The sequence below is a fragment of the Macaca thibetana genome, chromosome 14 (genome assembly GCF_024542745.1).
Source record: "Macaca thibetana thibetana isolate TM-01 chromosome 14, ASM2454274v1, whole genome shotgun sequence".
NCBI classification, from domain to species: Eukaryota; Metazoa; Chordata; class Mammalia; order Primates; family Cercopithecidae; genus Macaca; species Macaca thibetana.
The window spans coordinates 62416368-62438432 of record NC_065591.1 but is presented as its reverse complement, the minus strand read 5'-3'; the positions used below and the strand labels follow the sequence as shown (position 1 = coordinate 62438432).

The following is a 22065-nucleotide window of genomic DNA, read 5'->3' as shown; positions in this document are numbered from 1 at the left end:
CTCCGCCTCCCGGGTTCCCGCCATTCTCCTGCCTCAGCCTCCTGAGTAGCTGGGACTACAGGCGCCCGCCACCGCGCCCGGCTAATTTTTTGTATTTTTTTAGTAGAGACGGGGTTTCACTGTGGTCTCGATCTCCTGACCTTGTGATCCGCCCGCCTCGGCCTCCCAAAGTGCTGGGATTACAGGCTTGAGCCACCGCGCCCGGCCGGCTATGCATTTTCAATGAAGAATAGGATGTGGTTCTCTAGTGATCGTAAATTGTATGGTGTATAGAAGAGAGTGAAAATACTTTTCTTCTCCATTATTACAGGACGTGGTTCTTTTCCTCGAAGACATCTGCTTCTTCACTCATCATGCCATCCTTCAACCAGAGCATTTTCCACTCTGCAGTCTTCTTCCTTACTGGCATCCCTGGCCTTGAAACCCCTCAGACCTGGACCTCCATCCCATTCTGTTGTCTCTATGTCATTGTTATCTCTGGAAATGGCATGATCCTGTTTGTCATCATCACTGAGTCGAGCCTCCATGAACCCATGTACTATTTTCTCTCCATGCTATCCTTCATGGACCTAGATCTGTGTCTTTCTACATTGATCACCATGCTGGGTATTTTCTGGTTCAATGCTCGAGAAATCAGTTTTGATGCCTGCATTGGCCAAATGGCTTCACATTCATGGAGTCCTCAGTACTTTTGGCAATGGCCTTTGACCGCTTCATTGCCATCTATAACCCACTGAGATATGCCACAATCTTAACCAATTCATGGATTATTAAAGTGGGCTTTGCAATTGTTTTTGGGGGGACAACAGCTCTAGTGCCTCTACTCCTGCTCCTTAAATGCCTCTCCTTCTGCCGTAGTCATGTGCTCCACCATTCCTACTGCTTCCACCCTGATGTGATGAAGCTCTCATGCACAGACACATCGATCAACAGTGCGTTTGGCCTGGCCATTGTTATCTCTACTGCTGGCTTGGACTCCGTCTTGATCCTCCTCGCCTATGCTCTGATCATCCACTCTGTGCTCTGAATTGCCTCCCCAGAGGAGCGGAAAAAGGCTTTTGGTACCTGTGTCTCTCACATCAGTGCAGTTACCATCTTCTACATCCCCATGATCAGTTTGTCACTAGTGCACAGATTTGGAAAGCATGCCCCTCCTCTTGTGCACACGCTCATTGACAATGTTTATCTGCTTATCCCTCCTGTAATGAATCCCATAATCTACAGTGTAAAGACAAAGCAAATTCGCAAGACTGTGCTCAAAGTATTTCTCTCTAAGCTAATTTAGGGAAGTTTGAGTGTACTCCTTCTTTACCAAGACTTCCCTGACCCATGTTTGAGCATTCAGTACTGTGAGTTACTGTTGTTTATTGAAAAAGCTGGTTTCAACATGCTTTCTCTCTATTCTGACGATCCATTAACTTACTGTTTACACAGTTCTAAATGGTGGGTTATTTGAGGGCAGAGATTATGCCGGTACATCTGATCCTGTCATGAATACTGAACCTAGCACAGTATAGGACCACAGTTAAAACATGTCTGAAAGCATGCACAAGTAAAGTCAAACTTGGAGTTTAGGCAGTCTCACCACCTCTAGAGTATGTAGCTATGCAAGGTAGGTCTCACATAACATAGATCAGTAGGCAAAGTCTAGTCTAGGTTTTAGTAATTCTTACAGTTTATTGGTAATGATTCATTATTCCACCAGACAGATTGTAAATGGCTGAAGAATATGAATAAGAACAATAAGCAAGAAGTATGAATAAAAGGACTACTTTCCTAATTCTTAAAAGAGTATTTGAGGTCACTTTGGTAAATGCATTTGTATTTTAATAGTAAAAGATCTGGGGGTCCATTGTTTAAATATATGTCTAAAGAAGAAAAATGGGCAAGGATGTAAAGATATATTGTGATGTTCAACACATCATTCATTATACATTGCAATGAAAATGTGGAAACTGCTTAAACAATTACTTTAGGGTATTGACTAAATAAAATATAAAATACAATGCAACAAGTTAAATACCAATACAAATATAAATTACATTTTGTTAAAAAAAGATAGGTTAGTATACAAAGTACTTACTATTGTGTATATATTTCATGTGAATATGTGTACATGTATATTAAAAAGTATAAATAAACATATCCCAAACATTAAAACAGCTTATATTTGATAGCTGGATATTGTTTTGTTGACATATTCTTTATACTTTCCTGCATTTTATAAATGTTCAATAATGAGGGTTTCTTTTTCTTTTTAGATAATGAAGTAATTTCCACTTAACACCTTTCCACAAAACAAAACTTTTTTAGTTCTTCATCTTCCATAAGATCTTCATTCCAATGGGTCTTCACAGATCTGGCCTCATACAACCCACTGAATACACTCATTAGATGACATCCACTTTCTACTTGCATCTATCTGTTTTCTCAATGTGGTCCAGCATCTGTGCATTCAAACCACTTGACACTTGTTTTTAAGGTGCAGATTCCTCAATTCTGCTCCAGAACTACTTAAACAGAAGTGCTTGAGATGGAGCCCACAAATTTGCACTTTAACAAGACATTTATGGAATATCATGTATGACAGAGTAACAGTTTTCTGGGGTCTATCCACTTTGATGAATTATGTATATTCCTGAAAAACACCAGGAATATATTGCCTTTCAGTCTTTGATTATTTTGCTCTCTCTGACTGAAATACCCACCTCCTTCTTTTCCTGATTGTTCCATTTATTATTCTTTCAGGTGCTGTTAATAAATCTTTGTCTTATAGTTAGTCAGATTTCTCTTCCCCTACTGACCTGAAGCTTTTTGAAAATGGGCATTGGACTTTGGGGATTGATGTATCTTGCACAGATACAAGCACTGTGCTTTATTAATAATAGCTACTTAATGCACACTTATTGAATTAAATTTATTTTTATATAACTTCACATATATACTTACATATTTTGAGCATCTTCATTTTGGCAAACACTGTGTAAGGGAGGTACTAGGGATAAAACAGTGAACCGGGAAGGCACAAGCTTCATTCTTAAGGTGTTTAAATCTGACTAAACATATCTAAATTAAAACAATATTTTAATGAGTTGTTACTTACAAACTGTGTACAAAACATTATACCATATACTAAGAGTAGTCATAGATGGCGGTCTCTCTTTCTCCCAGTAGGAGCCTGAACCAGTGGAAAAACAAGCAGCTTAGGAAATACTTGACTTGATAAGAAAAATATAGCTCCTAGAAATTTACTGTTTAATAGAGAAAATATAATATGCATTCATTTCTAAGCAATACAAGCACAAACATAAATTATTTAAATTTCATATGGATAGGAAAAGTTTTGAAAAGTAATTTTGAAGTTGGGGCAACCACATTTTTGGGTGCATCTTAAAATAAATGTACTAAGAATGTTACTGTGAAAGCAACGATTTTGATTCATGCTTTAATAATGTAATTTATGAGGTGTCAATTACAGATAATCTTGCATAGTATAGTTATATGTACCTTAATAAAATCCACTTTGAAGTATATTTATTTTCTCTCTTGTAATACTTTATATTTTTTCTTATTTCTAAGTTATTTTTCTTTCAGTATTAAAGCTTATACTTCTTATTTTTCCCCGCTATCTATGTTATACTCTAAATTCAACAACATCCGATACTACGGTCTATACATTTTGCTTTGCTTTTATTTATAGTCCATCTGAAAAAATGGTTGTTTAAAACTGTCAGAACTAATGCTGAAAATAGTAGTCTGGTTAATCTGAGGTAGACTTGGAAAGAGTGGGCGATGGGGTATTGAGGTTCTGTTTGAGAATGTCTTCTAAATTGACATTTCTGTAAACTGATATATCAGAGTTTACAAGGAAAATGTGATATCTGTACCATTCAGGTTGATATTGAAACCAAGCAGAGAGCTGCAATATATTAGGGATTCTCAAATTAGGTGCCCAACTTCCTCAGCTGCTTCATGTGGAGCTGTAAAAATGAGGAGTTAACGGGTGCAGCTCACCAAGATGACAGTTGTATACATATGTAACAAACCTGCACGTTGTGCACAGGTACCCTAGAACTTAAAATATAATAAAAATAACAGTAAAATAAATAAATAACAAGAATAAAATGAGTTTTTCTAGGGAAGAGAAAAGATTAAGTTCCATGCTGAGTAATTTGTATTATGTTATTTAGACTCAAATGACTTAGGATGCCTAAAAGATCTTCATGCCTAACATAGATCCTGTCTCCCTATTTAGCTTCATCTCTCCACTACACTGGCACCGGGAGTTCCAAGCGAGCTGAGTCTGCAATTAGTCACCTTCTGTTCTTCCTACGCTCTGTGCTCCATGTCTCCTGACAGACCTGGTTCTGAGTTTCCTGCAGCATGAACACAACTCTTCTGTGCTGTCATCATAAATATCCCTTATTGTAATCACCGAGTTTTATGTCTGTTTCCACAAGGGGTTCCCTCCAAGGAGCTCTGGAGGGAAAAGACTCTGTTTTGTTCTCTGTATTACCAGTATGAAGTCCTAGAATATGAAAGATACTTCAAATGTTCCATGAAAGAATAAATGAAGATTTTTTGGGGGGATGGAGTGAAGCACAAGCAGAGGGGTTTCTAAAAATATACAAAATTCACCTAAATAATATAGGAGGAAGATAAGTTTATCAGTTGGGTGTGGGAGTGGTGTGAAGATGAGGGGCGATCTTGTGGGGTTTTTTTGGAGGGTGTGGTTACTCACAAATTTACTTTTAAGAAAATTTTACATATACATAAGATCAAAGACCTGTAACAGCAGTCCCTTCATGGAAACTATAAAAGTACATGAAGTAGAAGGAGAAGGAAGCCATGAAGTAGAATGAACCCTTGGGAAGCTTCAGACTTGGGGGGATGCAGAAATCTTCACCAGGAGCTTATTAAGAGCTTTCAGGCATCCTGAGATATGGCTTCTTATATATGCTACCTATTTCCGGGTAGAACACATCCCCAGCTCCTCAGGCCCCTTTATGGAGAACAGTGTGGGAAAGAACATATCCTTATACTTTGTAAGTAAAACTGCTGCATTCAGGAAAAACATTAGACTTTACATGCCTGGTTTCTTTTAAGAATGAGGGAGACTTTATTAACTGCAGAAAGCTCTCGTGGGTGCCTAAGGAAAATTGTGGAAATCTATTTTCTGATATCTGTATTTTCTAGGAACATTCTATTCTGACTGAGGAGGTTTGATTGGTCTATGAGCCATTTGTTTTGCTGCTTAGAGCAGGCTGTTAATGTGTCCATGCAATTTTAAGTCTCCTGGTTAGTTGTGTCACATTTTATAACTGCCACTCAAAGTCCTGAGGTCAACGGCCACTACCACCATCACACACTGCCCCTGCCATTCTTATCCTCATCCTCATGTTCATTTACCAATATCAAGTGACTTCCACGTCCTGCACACTGGTCAACATATTATATGTTTTACAATGTTATCTCATTTAATCCTTTTAATCCTTATGAAGTAGTGCCAATGGTGAACTACCAGTTTCACATTAGTGAAATCTGATGTAAAGTGCTTATTTGGAAAACTCTGGCTAGCTCTAGATGGCAGAGACGAAATTTGAACCTAGGTTTGTATGACTGTATAACAATATCACTTACTCTGTAATCAGAGAAAAGAGATAAGTCAAGGTAGCCCAGGACAGAACTTGCAACACATTGTTACAATGGGTCTGGAGTGTTATCTTGATATAATAGGAAGAGAATTACTGTCAACAAATGGGAGGGCACATAAAAGTTAACCCTCCAATACTAGGACAGAGTCTTCCATCAGTAAAACCCCAAACCTCTTTCTCTCTCTCTGTCTCTCTCTCTCTGTCTCTCTCTCTCTCTCTCTCTCACACACACACACACACACACACACACACACACATTACTCAGTTTGTGAGAACACTGGAGAGCTCTGTGCAATTCTTCCAGAAGCCACATATATAATTTTAGGCAACACAGCATGTTTTAAATAGACAAAATTGAATGTGTTGAAGTCCTGAGATATGTTCAGAATCTTAGTTAACAACTCTTGGATTGAATTTACATCAACATGTATATATTGTATGCCCACACTTCTCAAAATATATTTCAAGGTATTGGGAATATAATGATGAAAAAACAATGATCTACCTTCCAGTAACTTAATTTTGTTAGAGAGGCAATTTTCAAATAACCCATGATCATACAATGGAATAAACACTATTCTAGATGCATAAATAGAAAATAATATAACTCCAGAGGAAGAAGTAAGTTCTTCTGACTTAGAATAGGTGATGTCACCAAATGCTTCCTGAAATAAATTCATGTTTAATTTACACATGGTTCAGTGGATCAAATAATGGATCTAAAAATTTTTGTCTTATTCAAAAAAGAGAGAACTACATGAATTAAGCGAGCACATTAGTGTGAAAGAACTTGTTATATTTGGTAGTTTGGTGAAGTAAGGAAAAGCCCAGGTAGAGTATATAAAAAGATTTCTGAGGGTAGGAAGAAAGGTCACTGATAAAACTAGAAGATAAATATGGTCAATCAAGAGACTTTTCAGAAGTTGAACCTATAAAGATTTGGAGACTGGATAGTCTTGACAGGTGGGGTTAGTAGGATTCTAAAAGGGCCCTAAAGATTTTTGTCCATCCTGGCGTACTTGTTTTGAGCAATACCCATGCCTTGGGTGTGTGACTAGGGCCTGTGAATGTGATGGGATATCACTCCCATGATTACATTACATTATATGGCAAAAGGGTTTAACAGATGTAACTAAGGTCCCTGATTACTTGACTTTGAGTTAATTAAAAGCAAGATTATCCTGCTAGGGCTTACCTAATCATAGAAGTCTTTAAAAGAGACAAGAATCTCGAAGGAGGTTCTCCTGCTGGATTTGAAGACCTAAGATGTCATGTTGTGAGAAGAACACATGACTGGGACTGAGAGTAGCCTCTAGAAGCTAAAAGCCCAGCAAGAAATTGGAGACCTCAACCATATACCAAAAGGAACTAAATTCCTACAGCAATCTGAGTGAGGATTTTAAGGACCCTCCTCTCCAATTAAGAACATGGTACTGGCTGGAACTTTAATTTCAATCTTGTGAGATCCTGAGTAGTGCATCTAATTTTGCTGTGCTCAGACATCTGACTTACAGAACTGTGAGGTAATATATGTGTTTTGTTTAAAGCCGCTGAATTTTTACTAATTTCTTATGCAGTTATAGACAACTAATGCAACAAAGTATGCTTTGGTCAAAAACAGAACCAGATTTCAAATATAGGTATGAACCATGAGGTACAGAAATGAGGATAGGCAAATCATTTTATGAGTTGTTGGTGTAGAAAAAGAGATACACATAGCAGGGATGCAGGCTAAGAAGAACGAAGAATGTTGTTCATCTGCATGTTCATATAGATTGTATGAATAGCACAAATCTCTTACCCTTTTGAAGTGAAGATGATAATTCCATACTTGAGCTCTCGTTCTTGTTGCCCAGGCTGGAGTGTAATGGCGCGATCTCAGCTCACTGCAATCTCCGCCTCCCAGGTTCAAGCGATTCTCCTGCCTCAGCCTCCTGAGTAGCTGGGGTTGCAGGTATGTGCCACCACGCCTGGCCAATGTTTTGTATTTTTAGTAGAGATGGGATTTCACCATGTTGGCCAGGCTGCTCTCGAACTCTTGACCTCAGGTGATCCACCTGCCTTGGCCTCCCAAAGTGCTGGGATTACAGGCATGAGCCACCATACCTGGCCTTCTCTTACTTCTTACACACTACCTTTTGGTACACTGTATTTCACACTTTAGTGGCATTTCTAAAATATCTGAAACTCCATCGCCTTTGAATATGCTTAGAATTTTCTTTCATGATGATTTTGACTTATCAGCCTCTGCTCAACAATTCTTTACTTACTCAGAGAAGCTGTTTGACTCCATCCCCTCCAACTCTCTAATATATATACCTCTGTATTTTAAATACAGTCTTATCATTTGTTTACACATTTGTTTTCTGAACTATCCTATTATTTCCTAATGATCCTCAGGGCAGGTGCAATACTTCACTTGGCTCTGTATGTCGACAGTCTGGATTGCAGCTTGCACTCAGTAATGTTTGATGTTAAACTAAACTAACATCCAAGATAGATTGAGACTAGGTAATGGGGGTTGTCTGGAAAGCAGTGAGTGCACTTCTTTTTAACCTGGAAAGATGAAGAAAGGATGAGAAAAACATAGTTGTAGAGGAATTAACCAGTGGATATTACCTAAATTAGACTTAGAATATTTCCATTTTTTCTTTTTGTTCTCAGCTACCAGATAAAGAGAAAAGTAGATAAGGGAGGGTGGAGATTGGGGATAGATGTTGGAAAACAATGTGTGTATACATTTTTAACTTTAATTTTTCTCTTTAATGATAATAACTAACATTTGGTAAGTTTTTACCATAGTGAGATGCTCTGCTCAGATTTTCACATACATTAATTTAATCTTTACAACTGTCCTGTGGATATGCACACCATAGTTACTTTAGAGATGGAGAAAATAAGGCACATACAGTTTAGTAACTCATCATGTGGTAACCCAGCTGGTAAATGTCAGAGTAATTTAACCCAGTTAAAATTTATAACACGCAGCTGTAAGAAACGTCGACTTGGGATGCAGGATAAAAATTCATAACATCAAACTATCCATAATACTTTCATATTGGAGGCCCCATATACTCTAATTATGGTTTATACATAAGTATATGTTTTTATTTCTAACTCACACTTGTTATGTGGTATGAAAATTTCTTAGGTACAGTTTAAGTTTTGATATCTCAAATAGACTGTATGCTTATCCAGGGTATTATCAACTGCAGATAGCAGGGGATCAACAAATGTTGGCTATTTGTTGGATGTATTGGATCTGATTCTGATTGAAAGAAAATAGCAGGAGATAAAGAGAGGATTTTTTGGATGGGCCTCTAAAAGCTAGTGTAATTCAGTTATGTATCAGACTCACTGCATATATTGCTTACTATTTGTCTAAAATATCACACAACTCTTTGAACACACTTCAACAAATATTTGCTGACTACTTACCACTTGAAGTCACTCATCAGACATGTGAACTTAAATAAGAAGGAATGCTGCTCTCTTTGTTTTTGTGCAAATTCTGTATCCTCAGGGAACCATTCATTTCCTGTTTTCTGCTCCTTTGTTTGATGTGGACTTCATTTGTTGTTGTCATTAATCAATCTTTATGAGTTTTCTATATAATGTAGACATCATCTTTTATAAATGTTTACTTGGTGAAATAATTTCCGATTAAATGCATAATAAATAAATACAGTTTATCATTTCCAGACACAGCTGAAGATTCTGCCGTTTGAATTCAATATGTCAACTTTGCAGAATATCACTTCCACTTCCATCATTTTCCTGCTCACTGGTGTTCCTGGGCTGGAAGCCTTCCACACCTGGATCTCCATTTCCTTCTGCTTCCTCTATGTAACTGCCCTCTCAGGAAACAACCTGATCCTCTTTGCCATCATCACTCAGCCCAGCCTCCACGAACCCATGTACTATTTCCTCCTCATGCTGTCCACCACTGACCTCGGCCTGTCCATATCCACTCTGGTCACTATGCTGGGTATATTCTGGTTCAATGTGAGGGAAATCAGCTTTAATACCTGCTTGTCCCAGATGTTCTTTATTCAACTCTTCACTGTCATGGAATCCTCAGTGCTGTTGGCCATGGCTTTTGATCATTTTGTGGCCATTACTAATCCTCTTAGATATACTTCTGTCTTAACTGATCTTAAAATAGCACAGATTGGAGTAGCAATTATCACCAGGTTAACAATAACACTGATCCCTATGGTGTTGCTTCTTAACAGACTGTCCTACTAACGCAGCCACGTGCTCCACCACTCCTATTGCTTTCACCCTGATGTGATGAAGCTCTCATGCACAGACACCAGAATCAACAGTGCAGTTGGGATGACTGCCCTGATTACCACTGCTGGGGTGGATTCTGTCTTTATTGTCCTTTCTTATATTTTGATCATTAAGACTGTTCTTAGCATTGCTTCCCCGGAAGAAAGGAAGAAAGCCTTCAGCACATGTATCTCCCATATTGGGGCTGTTGCTGTATTTTACATTCCATTGATCAGTCTGTCCTTTGTTCACAGGTTTGGGAAGCAGACCCCACCCTACGTGCATACTTTGATTGCCAGTGCCTACCTACTAATCTCTCCTGTAATGAACCCCATCATCTATCGTGTGAAGACCAAACAGATATGCCAGACTGTGCTAAAAGTTCTCCATTCTAGCATGGCAAAGAACTAGATGAACGTTTCAATTTTTTCTATTCTTTGTCACTTTATAGATGAGTAAAATGCCATTTAAAGAGGTTAATATGTTTAGACTCATGCTTGTATTTAAAGTTTCCCAAAATACAACTTAGTTTGAAGTAAGAAGACTGTGAAAACTCAGAGAGCTTAATATGAGCTGAAGATTCTCAAGGATACCATTCTTTTCCTTTGATAGTCATGATGATAATAAGAACATTTCTATATTTGAGATGAATCATTTTCAAAGGCTTTGTTAACCAATGGCCCACCTTAGTTTGCAAATGTGGTATTATTTTGTTTTAAAAAAATGGAAAAAGAGAAAGTGTCTACTTATTATTTAAACTTCTCCTTTAAAGAGATAAATAACATCACCCTGCTCTCAAATGGGAATAAAAAGTGCGTTAACAATTTCAAATTACTGAATCTTATAAATGAAATTTACCATAGACAACTTGCTGTGTCCATGGTTACTTAATTGTTCCAAATATTTTTACTTTCCTTTGCCTCTGGCCTCATTGACCTCCACATTTAACAGCTAGTATAATAAATAAATATTTTATTGCATTGTCAGTAACCTAACTGTATTTGGTCAAATATTCATACTTTCTCCCAGCTCTTCAGGGAAGATGTCGAGTATAAGCATTCTGTGAAATACAACTATGCTTAATTCAGCTCCAATCTGTATAGTTTCTTCAGAAGTCGTAATGTCATGCTTATTGCTAAACAGGCATGTTCCTGCTTTTGGGAAATACCATCTTCAAATAAATTAATTTTCTTTAAGGCTTCAAGATTAACAAGAAGCAAATACAGAAATATTTTAATCTGGTGGGATTTATAATGCTATGCTTGGACCTTATCCTCAAGGAAAGTTGAAATGGATATGCTATTAAGGGTCTAGACTGAAAAATAGAAGTCACACCAGTGACTAACACAGGAAGCATTTAGTACAAAGAACTGGATAAACAGATATTAGAGGACTGAAAGGGAAAAAAAGGGAACACGGGAATAATTCAGGGATAATAACTACAGGAAGTTTCCTCTACTCGTATGGCTTTGGGAACAAAGAGAGGAGTCTGGGCTTATTAAAAACTATAATTTTGATGGAGAGTTTCCCCAAGAGCTTATATTCTGACCTATAATGAGAGGGTGCTGCTCTTTTGGTTCTGGTACCTTAGGAGCTCAAAGGATGGAGAACATGAGGCCAAGAGCCAACTTTGCAGGAAACAGGACTTCCCCGCTACAGCTCATACCTCAGGAACACCAGAGAAAGACCTCTTGTGAAGTTGGGACTCAGGTCCCTGAACACAGCCCACTGATAGTTGGTTCTATTTCTTTTGAGGGACATGATTAGAATATTGCTGGAAGTGTGGGAAAAAAATAAACTAGAAACTGGAACCAATGCATCTGGGCAAAGAACTATTGCTGTGATAGCACTGATAGGTATAATAAGCAAACATGATAGAGATATTTGTCCCTACAGCAGCTTCCAGTGTCCTAGCCTCCCCCAATTAATGGAACATAGCAGGGAACCAAACGATGATTCTGATTGATGAGTTGCAGCCTTCTTATCAAAAGCAGAGTCTATAGAGTGGTGGATTTGGAGTTGAGAAAGCCAACAGCCACCACAATGGAGTAAGGTGCTTGTAACAGAAGCTCAATATGGTCATGATAGAGGACTGCTGTTAATAACATCAGTAACTAACAACTACAACCAGCCAAATGCTTTAGCAGTTCACCAAGTACCATTACATACAATCTTCCGAAAGGATGCTAGTTGACAATTTTGGGGTATTTCTTGGGGATGTTTTCTCTCCTTTCTACCAAATATCTACTTCTCCTAGGACATGCCCCTCTCTCCTCTGCTACTTCAGGTCTCCTGTGCAATGGCCAGCAATAGAGTTTCAGATTGTGCCTGTGTCAACATCTGTTTTGGAGCTTACTGGCTGTTCAGGAACTCTTTGTCTTATCTTTCCAATTGCTCTCATGTCTGTTCAAGAATGGATTTTTTTCCAAAGACAGAGAATATAGCATATCTATTTTTAGCTGATATATTTTGACTGGAAACTTGTGCTCATTATTTTCACTGTCCTCTTAATCTCCAGTTCTATTGTCCATTATTTTGTGCTCTTCTTCATGCTTCAGACCAAAATGGACTGCATCATCAGGTTCTCTTGTGAGCTGACTTGGGGTTGGGTTCACAAAATGAAAGGCACCAGAATGAGAATGTAGAGTTGGAGGAGACATTCTGCTTTGACAATGTTTCGTCCTCCCGCTTTGGCCCCTGGAATTGTAATGGTTTCTCACTATCACCAGTCTCCAGGCATCTCAGCATCTCTTGTGATACGGTTTGGATCTCTGTCCCCAACCAAACCTCGTGTTGAAATGTAATCCCCAATGGGTTACATCTTCCTCTTGCTTCAACCATGTGAAGTGCCTTGTTCTCACTTTGCCTTCTGCCATGACTGAAAGCTTCCTGAGGCCTCCCCAGAAGCAGAAATTGCTATGCTTCTTGCATAGTCTGCAAAACTGTAGCCAGTTAAACCTCTTTTCTTTATAAGTTACCCAGTCTCAGGTATTTATTTATAGCAGTGTGAGAATGGACTAACACACTTTGTTTGTTTCCTAAGCCATGTCCATTATTCTATAATTAGTTTTTTCACTGACATCTCTCACTTTAAATTATTCTGAATGAATTTTATTTCCTGCTGATTTTGTGACTGATACGTATCTCTTTAAAGAGCAAAGGAATGACTCCTTGATCTTAATAGGTCTACTTTTACTTAACCTTAAGTACTTTTTAGTTTGAAATGCATTTAATAGACGCTAATTGTTTTTTCACCACCTAAGGCATTAAGTAATTACTTTTTTTTTTTTTTTGTCAGAGCTAGCTGAGGTTTTATTTAGGACAGGAAAAAAAAAGCAATTGAATTGTTTTGTAGCTGGAGGCATGGACAAGGGGGGTCCTTAGGCATTAAACTCCCTGCTGTGGGCTGAGGGCTAGGGCTGAGCCTCAGGGGTGCTCCTGTTCCCTGTGCTACCCTGCACAGCGGCCTCTCTCCCGGGCTCTCGGGCAGCCGCAGGAGGGGCAGGCTGGGAGGGGCTGCCACAGCTGTTCGCTTCGGCAGGACGTCAGAGGACTCGGACACCAGCTTCCCTTCGCGGGTCTCGATCTTCTTCACGACCAGGGCTCTGGTGGAGCTGCTGTGGCTGAAGGAGCTGGAGCCTGAGGCAGAGCCAAAGCTGGAGGCCAGGTCGTAGCTGAGGCCAGGGCTTGTGAGGCCCCCATAGGCTGAGCTCAGACCACCTGCACAGGGGCTCGTGGTCTTACTATGGATACTCATGTTCTGCATCCCAGACTCCAGCCGGCTCTCCTCGCCTTCCAGCAGCTTCCTGTAGGTGGCGATCTCGATATCCAGGGCCAGTTTGACGTTCATCAGCTCCTGGTACCCACGCAACTGTCAAGCCATGTTCTGCTTGGCCCGCTGCTGGGCGGCCTCCAGCTCCGACACCTCGGCGTTGGCATCCTTAATGGCCAGCTCCCCACTCTGCTCCGCATCTGCGATGGCGGCCTCCAGGGAAGCCCTCTGGCCTTTGAGGCCGTCAATTTCAGCCTGGAGTAGGCTGATGTTCCGGTTCATCTTGGAGATCTCAGTCTTTGTGCGCTGCAGGTCTTCCGGTGCTTCCTAGCCAGTGTTTGCAGCTCCTTATACTTGATCTGGTGCATGCTCTCAGCCTCAGCCCGGCTGTGGTTGGCGATCTCCTTGTACTGTGCCTTGGCCTCAGCGATGATGCTGTCCATGTCCAGGGAGCAGCTATTGTCCATGGAGAGCACCACAGAGGTGTCTGAGATCTGGGACTGCAGCTCCCGGATCTCCTTTTCTTTTCTTTTTTTTTTTTTTAAATTTATTTATTATTATTATACTTTAAGTTGTAGGGTACATGAGCATAACGTGCAGGTTTGTTACATATGTATACTTGTGCCATGTTGGTGTGCTGCACCCATCAACTCGTCATTTACATCAGGTATAACTCCCAGTGCAATCCCTCCCCCTTCCCCCCTCCCCATGATAGGCCCCAGTGTGTGATGTTCCCCTTCCTGAGTCCAAGTGATCTCATTGTTCAGTTCCCACCTATGAGTGAGAACATGTGGTGTTTGGTTTTCTGTTCTTGTGATAGTTTGCTAAGAATGATGGTTTCCAGCTGCATCCATGTCCCTACAAAGGACACAAACTCATCCTTTTTGATGGCTGCATAGTATTCCATGGTGTATATGTGCCACATTTTCTTAATCCAATCTGTCACTGATGGACATTTGGGTTGATTCCAAGTCTTTGCTATTGTGAATAGTGCTGCAATAAACATACGTGTGCATGTGTCTTTATAGCAGCATAATTTATAATCCTTTGGGTATATACCCAGTAATGGGATGGCTGGGTCATATGGTACATCTAGTTCTAGATCCTTGAGGAATCGCCATACTGTTTTCCATAATGGTTGAACTAGTTTACAATCCCACCAAGAGTGTAAAAGTGTTCCTATTTCTCCACATCCTCTCCAGCACCTGTTGTTTCCTGACTTTTTAATGATGGCCATTCTAACTGGTGTGAGATGGTATCTCATTGTGGTTTTGATTTGCATTTCTCTGATGGCCAGTGATGATGAGCATTTTTTCATGTGCCTGTTGGCTGTATGAATGTCTTCTTTTGAGAAATGTCTGTTCATATCCTTTGCCCACTTTTGGATGGGGTTGTTTGTTTTTTTCTTGTAAATTTGTTTGAGTTCTTTGTAGGTTCTGGATATCAGCCCTTTGTCAGATGAGTAGATTGCAAAAATTTTCTCCCATTCTGTAGGTTGCCTGTTCACTCTGATGGTAGTTTCTTTTGCTGTGCAGAAGCTCTTTAGTTTAATGAGATCCCATTTGTCAATTTTGGCTTTTGCTGCTGTTGCTTTTGGTGTTTTAGACATGAAGTCTTTGCCCATGCCTATGTCCTGAATGGTACTACCTAGGTTTTCCTCTAGGATTTTTATGGTATTAGGTCTAACATTTAAGTCTCTAATCCATCTTGAATTAATTTTCGTATAAGGAGTAAGGAAAGGATCCAGTTTCAGCTTTCTACTTATGGCTAGCCAATTTTCCCAGCACCATTTATTAAATAGGGAATCCTTTCCCCATTTCTTGTTTCTCTCAGCTTTGTCAAAGATCAGATGGCTGTAGATGTGTGGTGTTATTTCTGAGGACTCTGTTCTGTTCCATTGGTCTATATCTCTGTTTTGGTACCAGTACCATGCTGTTTTGGTTACTGTAGCCTTGTAGTATAGTTTGAAGTCAGGTAGCGTGATGCCTCCAGCTTTGTTCTTTTGACTTAGGATTGTCTTGGAGATGCAGGCTCTTTTTTCGTTCCATATGAACTTTAAAGCAGTTTTTTCCAATTCTGTGAAGAAACTCATTGGTAGCTTGATGGGGATGGCATTGAATCTATAAATTACCTTGGGCAGTATGGCCATTTTCACGATATTGATTCTTCCTATCCATGAGCATGGTATGTTCTTCCATTTGTTTGTGTCCTCTTTGATTTCACTGAGCAGTGGTTTGTAGTTCTCCTTGGAGAGGTCCTTTACATCCCTTGTAAGTTGGATTCCTAGGTATTTTATTCTCTTTGAAGCAATTGTGAATGGAAGTTCATTCATGATTTGGCTCTCTGTTTGTCTGTTACTGGTGTATAAGAATGCTTGTGATTTTTGCACATTAATTTTGTATCCTGAGACTTTGCTGAAGTTGCTTATCAGCTTAAGGAGATTTTGGGCTGAGACAATGGGGTTTTCTAAATATACAATCATGTCATCTGCAAACAGGGACAATTTGACTTCTTCTTTTCCTAACTGAATACCCTTGATTTCTTTCTCTTGCCTGATTGCCCTAGCCAGAACTTCCAACACTATGTTGAATAGGAGTGGTGAGAGAGGGCATCCCTGTCTTGTGCCAGTTTTCAAAGGGAATTTTTCCAGTTTTTGCCCATTCAGTATGATATTGGCTGTGGGTTTGTCATAAATAGCTCTTATTATTTTGAGGTACGTTCCATCAATACCGAATTTATTGAGCGTTTTTAGCATGAAGGGCTGTTGAATTTTGTCAAAAGCCTTTTCTGCATCTATTGAGATAATCATGTGGTTCTTGTCTTTGGTTCTGTTTATATGCTGGATTATGTTTATTGATTTGCGAATGTTGAACCAGCCTTGCATCCCAGGGATGAAGCCCACTTGATCATGGTGGATAAGCTTTTTGATGTGTTGCTGAATCCAGTTTGCCAGTATTTTATTGAGGATTTTTGCATCGATGTTCATCAGGGATATTGGTCTAAAATTCTCTTTTTTTGTTGTGTCTCTGCCAGGCTTTGGTATCAGGATGATGTTGGCCTCATAAAATGAGTTAGGGAGGATTCCCTCTTTTTCTATTGATTGGAATAGTTTCTGAAGGAATGGTACCAACTCCTCCTTGTACCTCTGGTAGAATTCAGCTGTGAATCCATCTGGTCCTGGACTTTTTTTGGTTGGCAGGCTATTAATTATTGCCTCAATTTCAGAGCCTGCTATTGGTCTATTCAGGGATTCAACTTCTTCCTGGTTTAGTCTTGGAAGAGTGTAAGTGTCCAGGAAATTATCCATTTCTTCTAGATTTTTTTTTTTTTTTTTTTTTTTTTTGAGACGGAGTGTCGCTCTGCCACCCGGGCTGGAGTGCAGTGGCCGAGATCCGGCTCACTGCAAGCTCCGCCTCCCGGGTTCACGGCATTCTCCTGCCTCAGCCTCCTGAGTAGCTGGGACTACAGGCGCCGCCACCTCGCCCGGCTAGTTTTTTTTTTTGTATTTTTTGGTAGAGATGGGGTTTCACCGTGTTAGCCAGGATGGTCTCGATTTCCTGACCTCGTGATCCGCCCGTCTCGGCCTCCCAAAGTGCTGGGATTACAGGCTTGAGCCACCGCGCCCGGCCCCTCTTCTAGATTTTCCAGTTTATTTGCGTAGAGGTGTTTATAGTATTCTCTGATGGTAGTTTGTATTTCTGTGGGGTCGGTGGTGATATCCCCTTTATCATTTTTTATTGCGTCGATTTGATTCTTCTCTCTTTTCTTCTTTATTAGTCCTGCTACTGGTCTGTCAATTTTGTTGATCTTTTCAAAAAACCAACTCCTGGATTCATTGATTTTTTGGAGGGTTTTTTGTGTCTCTATCTCCTTCAGTTCTGCTCTGATCTTAGTTATTTCTTGCCTTCTGCTAGCTTTCGAATGTGTTTGCTCTTGCTTCTCTAGTTCTTTTAATTGCGATGTTAGATTGTCAATTTTAGATCTTTCCTGCTTTCTCTTGTGGGCATGTAGTGCTATAAATTTCCCTCTACACACTGCTTTAAATGTGTCCCAGAGATTCTGGTATGTTGTATCTTTGTTCTCATTGGTTTCAAAGAACATCTTTATTTCTGCCTTCATTTCGTTATGTACCCAGTAGTCATTCAGGAGCAGGTTGTTCAGTTTCCATGTAGTTGAGCGGTTTTGATTGAGTTTCTTAGTCCTGAGTTCTAGTTTGATTGCACTGTGGTCTGAGAGACAGTTTGTTATAATTTCTGTTCTTGTACATTTGCTGAGGAGTGCTTTACTTCCAATTACGTGGTCGATTTTGGAGTAAGTACGATGTGGTGCTGAGAAGAATGTATATTCTGTTGATTTGGGGTGGAGAGTTCTATAGATGTCTATTAGGTCTGCTTGCTGCAGAGATGAGTTCAATTCCTGGATATCCTTGTTAACTTTCTGTCTCGTTGATCTGTCTAATGTTGACAGTGGAGTGTTGAAGTCTCCCATTATTATTGTATGGGAGTCTAAGTCTCTTTGTAAGTCTCTAAGGACTTGCTTTATGAATCTGGGTGCTCCTGTATTGGGTGCATATATATTTAGGATAGTTAGCTCTTCCTGTTGAATTGATCCCTTTACCATTATGTAATGGCCTTCTTTGTCTCTTTTGATCTTTGATGGTTTAAAGTCTGTTTTATCAGAGACTAGTATTGCAACCCCCGCTTTTTTTTGTTCTCCATTTGCTTGGTAAATCTTCCTCCATCCCTTTATTTTGAGCCTATGTATGTCTCTGCGTGTGAGATGGGTCTCCTGAATACAGCAGACTGATGGGTCTTGACTCTTTATCCAGTTGGCCAGTCTGTGTCTTTTAATTGGAGCATTTAGTCCATTTACATTTAAGGTTAAGATTGTTATGTGTGAACTTGATCCTGCCATTATGATATTAACTGGTTATTTTGCTCGTTAGTTGATGCAGTTTCTTCCTAGCCTCGATGGACTTTACATTTTGGCATGTTTTTGCAATGGCTGGTACCGGTTGTTCCTTTCCATGTTGAGTGCTTCCTTCAGGGTCTCTTGTAAGGCAGGCCTAGTGGTGACAAAATCTCTAAGCATTTGCTTATCTGTAAAGGATTTTATTTCTCCTTCACTTATGAAACTTAGTTTGGCTGGATATGAAATTCTGGGTTTAAAATTCTTATCTTTAAGAATGTTGAATATTGGCCCCCACTCTCTTCTGGCTTGTAGAGTTTCTGCCAAGAGATCTGCTGTTAGTCTGATGGGCTTCCCTTTGTGGGTAACCCAACCTTTCTCTCTGGCTGCCCTTAAGATTTTTTCCTTCATTTCAACTTTGGTGAATCTGGCAATTATGTGTCTTGGAGTTGCTCTTCTCGAGGAGTATCTTTGTGGCGTTCTCTGTATTTCCTGGATTTGAATGTTGGCCTGCCCTACTAGGTTGGGGAAGTTCTCCTGGATGATATCCTGAAGAGTGTTTTCCAACTTGGTTCCATTTTCCCCCTCACTTTCAGGCACCCCAATCAGATGTAGATTTGGTCTTTTTACATAATCCCATACTTCTTGCAGGCTTTGTTCATTTCTTTTTCTTCTTTTTTCTTTTGGTTTCTCTTCTCGCTTCATTTCATTCATTTGATCCTCAATCGCTGATACTCTTTCTTCCAGTTGATCGAGTCGGTTACTGAAGCTTGTGCATTTGCCACGTATTTCTCGTGTCATGGTTTTCATCTCTTTCATTTCATTTAGGACCTTCTCTGCATTAATTACTCTAGCCATCAATTCTTCCACTTTTTTTTTCAAGATTTTTAGTTTCTTTGCGCTGGGTACGTAATTCCTCCTTTAGCTCTGAGAAATTTGATGGACTGAAGCCTTCTTCTCTCATCTCGTCAAAGTCATTCTCCGTCCAGCTTTGATCCGTTGCTGGCGATGAGCTGTGTTCGTTTGCCGGGGGAGATGTGCTCTTATTTTTTGAATTTCCAGCTTTTCTGCCCTGCTTTTTCCCCATCTTTGTGGTTTTATCTGCCTCTGGTCTTTGATGATGGTGATGTACTGATGGGGTTTTGGTGTAGGTGTCCTTCCTGTTTGATAGTTTTCCTTCTAACAGTCAGGACCCTCAGCTGTAGGTCTGTTGGAGATTGCTTGAGGTCCACTCCAGACTCTGTTTGCCTGGGTATCAGCAGCAGAGGCTGCAGAAGATAGAATATTTCTGAACAGTGAGTGTACCTGTCTGATTCTTGCTTTGGAAGCTCCCACTCAGGGGTGTACTCCACCCTGTGAGGTGTGGGGTGTCAGACTCCCCCTAGTGGGGGATGTCTCCCAGTTAGGCTACTCAGGGGTCAGGGACCCACTTAAGCAGGCAGTCTGTCCCTTTTCAGATCTCAACCTCCCTGTTAGGAGATCCACTGCTCTCTTCAAAGCTGTCAGACAGAGTCGCTTGTGTCTGCAGAGGTTTCTGTTGCGTTTGTTATTGTTTACTGTGCCCTGTCCCCAGAGGTGGAGTCTACAGAGATACGCAGGTTTCCTTGAGCTGCTGTGAGCTCCACCCAGTCGAGCTTCCCAGCAGCTTTGTTTACCTACTTATGCCTCAGCAATGGCGGGCGCCCCTCCCCCAGCCTCGCTGCTGCCTTGCCGCGAGATCACAGACTGCTGTGCTAGCAATGAGGGAGGCTCCCTGGGTGTGGGACCCTCCCGGCCAGGTGTGGGATATGATCTCCTGGTGTGCCTGTTTGCTTAAAGCGCAGTATTGGGGTGGGAGTTACCCGATTTTCCAGGTGTTGTGTGTCTCAGTTCCCCTGGCTAGGAAAAGGGATTCCCTTCCCCCTTGCGCTTCCCAGGTGAGGCAATGCCTCGCCCTGCTTCAGCTCTCGCTGGTCGGGCTGCAGCAGCTGACCAGCACCGATCGTCCGGCACTCCCCAGTGAGATGAACCCAGTACCTCAGTTGAAAACGCAGAAATCACCGGTCTTCTGTGTTGCTCGCGCTGGGAGTTGGAGACTGGAGCTGTTCCTATTTGGCCATCTTCCCGGATCTCCTTTTCATACAGCTGCCTGAGGAAGCCGATCTCGTCAGTCAGCCCTTCCAGGTGAGTCTCCAGCAGGAGGCTCCACTTGGTCTCCAGCATCTTGTTCTGCTGCTTCAGGAACTGTACCTTGTCGATGAAGGAGGCAAATTGACTGTTGAGGGTCTTGATCTGCTCCTACTCCTGGGTGGGCACAGCCTGGATGTTGGGGTCTACCTCCAGGTTAAGGAGGCTCAGCAGGCTCTGGTTGACCGTGTCAGTTGTGATGCCTCCCATGCCACTGGTCCCACCATAGCCTCTGCTCAGGCTACCCCAGAAGTTGCTGGTACCACTGGGGAGAAGCTCGAGGAGCTGATGCAGGCAACGGGCCCACTCATGTAGAAGTGGCTGCTGAAGGCCTCGGGGGCCAGAGGTGGACACCTCGTAGGACTTCTGGGTCACCCTGATGGACATAGTGGAGGCAGGAGTGGAGGCAGGCAGGCTGAACCAGGAGGATAGGCCTTTGATCTGGGTCTTATTACCATAAGCCTTGCTTTTGCCAGCATTTAAAACCCCAGGAAAAGCAGGATTTTCTCTATACTCTTCAGGACCTGAAACCAGAAATGGAAGGTGGGGTGGACTTGTGGCCTCCTGGTTAGATGACTTGTAGGGATCTGAACACACAGCATTGTACGTTTCCTCTGGCCTAAATAGCATAGACAGCTAAAGTTTCGGACTAAGAGGAGAGAGGCTTCAGTTCTGCAGTAGTATTGTTCTTTTGACTTTAGTTTACATTAAAAACATAAGGTTAAAGGAACCGATTTACTGTTTACCTTGTGAAATGCAAGGATTAGAAATTTGCCGTTCTAATGGTTTGGAAGCAAAAATTATACCCCAATATTTTGGAGAATATAAAATCTAAAGATAAGTTCTCCATGATTCCTACACAAAAATCCCAGAAAGGGATATGAGGTGGTAGGAGAAACTTTCTGTATAAATGAATCCAATAGAACAACTTCATTGATTGCTATAATACAATGTTAAAATTGAATTTTTCCTCCCTAGTTATGGCTGAGGCAGAAAAATCACAACTACTAAATTCCAAAGTGAGCTGTCAGACTATCAAGGAAGACAGGTTAGGTGACAAAGAGAATATGCAATTCACTGAAGAATTAAAGAAATTGTTATAGACTGATGTAGTTTGGATCTGTGTTCCTGCCTAAATCTCATGTTGAATTGTAATCCCTATTGTTGGAGGGGGGCCTGGTGGAAGGTGATTGGATCACAGGGACAGTTTTTCATGGCTTAACACCATCCCTCTTGGTGCTGTTTTTGCATGGTGATTTCTCATGAGATCTGGTTGTTCAGAAGTATGTG

General features: G+C 40.8%; 2 protein-coding genes and 3 pseudogenes across 2 annotated transcripts in view; 3 read left to right on the top strand and 2 right to left on the bottom strand.

Moving 5' to 3' along the window:
- Positions 1-22065, top strand: part of MMP26 (matrix metallopeptidase 26) — a 355123-nt gene that overhangs the window by 4958 nt on the left and 328100 nt on the right. The window lies entirely within an intron of this gene.
- Positions 1-22065, bottom strand: part of RHOG (ras homolog family member G) — a 1041648-nt gene that overhangs the window by 748300 nt on the left and 271283 nt on the right. The window lies entirely within an intron of this gene.
- Positions 354-1285, top strand: LOC126935184 (olfactory receptor 51F2-like; annotated as a pseudogene).
- Positions 9390-10340, top strand: LOC126935149 (olfactory receptor 51F2-like; annotated as a pseudogene).
- On the bottom strand, positions 13246-21162 carry LOC126936488 (keratin, type II cytoskeletal 8-like; annotated as a pseudogene).